The sequence below is a fragment of the Maniola hyperantus genome, chromosome 16, assembly GCF_902806685.2.
Source record: "Maniola hyperantus chromosome 16, iAphHyp1.2, whole genome shotgun sequence".
NCBI classification, from domain to species: Eukaryota; Metazoa; Arthropoda; class Insecta; order Lepidoptera; family Nymphalidae; genus Maniola; species Maniola hyperantus.
This window is the reverse complement of record NC_048551.1, coordinates 13,163,876-13,168,766: the sequence shown is the minus strand read 5'-3', so window position 1 is coordinate 13,168,766 and position 4,891 is coordinate 13,163,876. Positions and strand designations below refer to the sequence as shown.

Genomic DNA, 4,891 nt, shown 5'->3' with positions numbered 1-4,891 from the left:
CCCGGTCCTCAGCCTTCCTCATCCAGCCACTTCCCGCCAGCCTCTTTATATCGTCGGTCCATCGTGCTGGAGGGCGTCCCACACTACGCTTGCGTATCTTGTGGTCTTCACTCAAGGACTTTTCGGCTCCAACGGCCATCGGCTACGACAGGCATGACCTGCCCACTTTAGCTTGCTTTTTTGCATGGATATAGTTCGAACGGAGAGTGACACATGCTTCTGTTATCTCAGAATAACCAGAGAGTTCTCACGAACTTTTGAAAACCTACATCCACGCGAACGAAGTTGCGGGTATAAGATAGTCATCAGCATCATGATCAACCCATAGCCGGCTCACTACAGAGCACGGGTCTCCTCTCAGAGTAAGAAGGGTTTTGGCCGTAGTCTACCATGCTGGCCATGTGCGGATTGTTAAGACTTCACACGCCTTTGAGAACATTATGGAGAACTCTCCGGCATGCAGGTTTGCTCACGATGTTTTCCTTCACCGTTAAAGCAAGTGACGTTTGATTACCTAAAACGCACATAACTCCGAAAAGTGCGTGCCCAGGATCGAACACCCGACCTCCGATTAGAAGGCGGACGTCCTAACCACTAGGCTATCACATCAGATAGTGTTATAATATAATTTTATTCCATTACGATACAGTTCACGGCTCTGGATTCCGAGTTTTCAAACCATGTCCGAGTTATGTGCATTTTAAATAATTTAACGGTGAAAGAAACATCGTGAGGAAATCTGCACACCTGAGAGTTCTCCATAATGTTCTCAAAGGCAATTGGTTGATTTAAAAAAAAAACATACTCAACTTAGTTATAATTTCACTCATAAAAAGTGTATGTTTTACTCAGAACAGATGGATAGCATGACCACCAGAACTCCCTATTTTACATGATAATATTTTGTTTCCGCTGAGAATCCTCGGTGAAATCGGTGTATACGCGGCTGAAAGTAATGTACATCGGCCTTTAGAATGGCTTTGTAGAGCGTTGTCTCTTTCACTCATACCTATATGACATTTAGTCGGTATCAACGTCAGGGACAACGCTCTACAAATCTGCTATCTCCATCTAAAGGTCGATGTACATTACTTTCGGCCGCGTACTGTACTTACATCCCATCGCCGGCTCACTACTGAGAACGGATCTCTTCTCTTAATGAAAAGGGTTTGGCCATAGTCTACCACGCTGGTCAAGTGCGGATTCGTAAACTTTGGTATAATTAGATGTACATTGAAAAAACAAGCAGTTGTGAGAACCACATCTTTTTTGAAGTCGGTTTTTAAAGAAATTATAAACAAAAAAATCATGATAATTAAACTTTTAATCATAACTATTCTAATAATAATTAACAAAATAAACCTGGAAATAGAACTTTAATCCATACTCAATATTATAAATGTGAAAGTGTCTGTCCGTCTTCTAGCTTTCTACAGCCCTACAGTTTACTGATTTTGATGAAATTTGGTACATTTAGCTTACATCCCGGGGACGAAACATAGGCTACTTTTTATCCCGGAAAATCAAAGAGTTTTATACGTTCTTAAGCATGTGTTGCCTGGAAGGATCACTTTAGTGATAAGGTCGCCTTTTGTTTTTTTTAAGTGTACCTCTACATAATATTTGTACTCTCTGTAATTTTGTTAACAATAAAGTTGTTTAAATTAAATTTAATTTAATTAAATTTAAACAACGTTTAACTTTAATCGCGGTAGTCTTGAATGTTGTACAATTCCCTGCAACCCTTGACACGAGATAACGTGCGTGATAAACATTTATTTCTTCTCAAAACTTACAGAAAAAATATTTATATGGTCAGATGTAAATTGAGAAATAAATATAAAAATGTGTTTAAATATTAAATTATGTTTTTCCTTGTAAAACTAACTATTCATACATCATCATCATCAACCCATTTCCAGCTAACTACAGAGCACGGGCCTCTCAGAGTGAGAAAGGTTTTGCCTATCGTCTATCACGCTGGCCAAGTGCGGGTTGGCAGACTTCACACACCTTTGAGAGTAATATGGAGAACTCTCAGGCATGCAGGTTTCCTCACAATGTTTTTCCTTACCGTTGAGGCAAATGATATTTAATTACTTAGTTGAAACGTACTTAATTCTGAAAAGTTAGAGGTTATAGGATATCATCATCATCATGATCAACCCATCAAGAGAGTTATTAATTACCTATTTTGAATAAATCATTTGACTTTTGACTTTTGACCATCGCCGGCTCACTACAGAGCACGGGTCTCCTCTCAGAGTGAGAAGGGTTTGGCCATAGTCTACCACGCTGGCCATGTGCGGATCGGTAGACCTTGAGAACATTAAAAGGATAGGATATCACAGCTGGATATCTAACCACTAGGATATCACAGCGGACTCTTCTACAGCCTGTGCAGTGTGGTACAACCTCGCTGGACGGCGTACGTTGCGCCGCGTAATCGCTGGACTCTTGGCCCAGAGGTTAGAGGTATGGTGTCCATTAAGTGGGTTCTGGAAAGATATAATAATATATGTTAATATAGTTTTAGCGTTAAAACTATCGTGAGTGATTTCCATCTATACTATCTATACTTCTATCTGTGATCTGTGTTTGTATCTTTGGAAATACTGAACCCATTTTAAAAATTCTTTCACCAGTAGAAAGCTACATTATTCCTGAGTGACATAGGCTATATTTTATTTTCAAAAAACCAGCCAAGTGCGCGTCAGGCTCGCGCAATGAGGGTTCCGTACTACAGTCGTATTTTTTTGACATTTTGCACGATAATTCAAAAACTATGATGGATAAAAATAAATATAAAATTGTTTTAGAATTCACAGGTGAAGCCCTTTCATATGATACCCCACTTGATATCAGTGGCGTGCACAGGAGTTCAAGCCAGGGTATGCATTTAGGTATGAACTTATTTTACGGCAGGTTATAATGAAAATTAAGCATTGATTTATTACAATGATTGTAAGCAGTGTGTTTATGCTTCTATGAGCTGCACGCCACTGCTTGATATAGTTATCTTACTTCGAAATATGAAAATACTAATTATTAGTTCATGACCACAATTTTTTTTTTTTTGTGTGATGTAACCACAAATTCACGGTTTTCAGATTTTTTCCCCTAATACCAGCTATAAGACCCACCTACCTACCAAATTTCATGTTTCTAGGTCAACAGGAAGTACCCTGTAGGTTTCGTGACAGACAGACAGACAGACAACAAAGTGATCCTACAAGGGTTCCGTTTTTCCTTTTGAGGTACGGAACCCTAAAATTAGAGATCCTTTCGAAAATTGCAATAAAGTGAAAAAAGTAGTCTCATCTGTGAGCTTCCAGTGAGTCCAGCGGCTCCCCGAGACTCATTTGATGTGGACAGCTGAGTTTCTTGCTGGCTTTTCTTGGTACTCTGAACCAGTAGTAGATGCATTTGACGATTCAAAAGTATCAATGAGAGTTTATTTGAATAAAAAATAAAAAATAAAATAAAAACTAATTTTCTATCACCACAAACTATTGTAGTCAGTCTAATAATAATGTTTTTATCTGACACTAGCTGCCCCGGCGAATTTCGTACCGCCTAACAGTTGATTCCTTTACAGGATTTTATAAAAATTTTCTCTCCTCAAGAACAATCCCCTTACTTCAAGCAATGTTATGAAAAAAAGAATTAGCGAAATCGGTTAAGCTGTTCTCGAGATTTGCGATCAGCAACATATTCAGCGATTCATTTTTATATTTAGAGAAGATGTGGCATTGCTATAGGTAAGATTAATGGATAGCACAGGGCAACCAATGTTGACCCAACTCAGTAACTGGATGATTGGGTGACTGACTTAAGTAACTGGTTCTCACCAATTGTTTTGTCTAAACCAATTTCAATGTTGACTTTTGCCGCCATTTTTTCTTTTTCTTTTTTCCGGATTCCCATGGCTTTGATGACTGGATACTGAAAATATGAACAGAAAAATATTATTTAAGTGCTTTTTAGGGTTCCGTACCCAAAGGATGGCAATGGGACCCTATTACTAAGACTCTGCTGTCTGTCCGTCCTTTATGATAGGGGTTTGAAATTTGTTTCGTGCGGACTAAGTTGCAGCCCGCAAGCATAAGCTAGTATGGAATATGAATGCTAAGGCTGTGCCTCAATCCAAAGAAATGGAAATATGCACAGTATTGCGTATTGTGCACATCAGTACCCATATTGTAATTGTGAAAGTGCGTTTGTTTGTTGGTTTATCCTTCAATCACGTCCTTAGAAATAAATTCGATTACCGCAACTTACCTTCGTGACATTAGTGGTGGGGAAATGGCCCTTGTTCTTATTTAGGAGCCCAACGACGAAGCGGTAATTTTTGAAGGAATTATTATAGCAGAGAAAATATTAAACGGCATAATTTCATTAAAAATCAATAGAGTACAGTTTTTTATTCAGAAAATCTAAATCCAAAAATATTCAACAAGAACACGAAAAACTAAAACTACACCACAGAGTACTTTTTACATATCTACACTAAAACAAACGCAAAATAAACAAATAGGTAAATCACAGAAATAAATCAGCTGTCATGTTGAGCAGCTCTATCTCTATTGCTCTATTGTATAACGTTTTTCTAGTTTATGGTTTGCGGGAGCGATCAAGATATTATTTTTCTTGCCTCATGGTTATTTTACTGTAAGGTGGGTAACATTAGTACTTCCAACTTCTTTGGTAACATTAGATACTAAAGGTTGATAAATCATCATAGTTTCGGCAACGTCGTGCGCCCCTGAAGTTTGCGCACGACGTTGCGCACCACACATATTTTGGAAGGGTAACTGCGCACGTGTCGCAACTTTACGCAGACGCATTTAAGTTTGAATCGTACTGTACTTTTGGAAACAAGTTTCCGCAA

At 38.5% G+C, this 4,891-nt stretch overlaps 1 long non-coding RNA gene across 1 annotated transcript; it reads right to left on the bottom strand.

The window, feature by feature from the left end:
• Positions 1 to 1,306: 1,306 nt before the first annotated feature.
• LOC138403414 (uncharacterized) lies at positions 1,307 to 4,552 on the bottom strand. Its single transcript, XR_011237686.1, has 3 exons — positions 4,282 to 4,552; positions 3,852 to 3,945; positions 1,307 to 2,498 (listed from the first exon to the last, which is right to left on the bottom strand). It is a non-coding gene; the product is annotated as an uncharacterized lncRNA (long non-coding RNA).
• Positions 4,553 to 4,891: the final 339 nt, after the last annotated feature.